Source organism: Penaeus monodon, chromosome 31 (assembly GCF_015228065.2).
Source record: "Penaeus monodon isolate SGIC_2016 chromosome 31, NSTDA_Pmon_1, whole genome shotgun sequence".
Lineage (NCBI taxonomy): Eukaryota > Metazoa > Arthropoda > Malacostraca > Decapoda > Penaeidae > Penaeus > Penaeus monodon.
This window is the reverse complement of record NC_051416.1, coordinates 3,702,999-3,703,403: the sequence shown is the minus strand read 5'-3', so window position 1 is coordinate 3,703,403 and position 405 is coordinate 3,702,999.

Here is a 405-nt window from a genome sequence, read left to right as displayed (position 1 = left end):
ATTCTTTGAATATAACAGTTATACGCAATAACCAAGAGCTTTTATTGAATTTTCTCGTTGATTTTTATCAATATTCTCATATTTACAACATCAAATTTCCACCTTCTTACCAAGGTTATTTCGGAATAATGCAATTTCCTTCCTAAAATACAGTCTTCGTTTACAAAAGTACGATACCATTCACATTTCTTTTTGATAATTTCAAAAATTACTGTCGTCTGACACAAGCTCATTATGTATCGTTTGATTAGTTATTTGATGATAAAAATGTGTCCAAAGTTAAGTATCAGGACGACCCAGTAACTTTAACGATTAACAATAAACACTTTCAAAATTACCAAACTTTGCTACATCAGCTTTCCGTAAACACTTTCTCCAGATCAAGTACGTATTTGTTCCTTTATT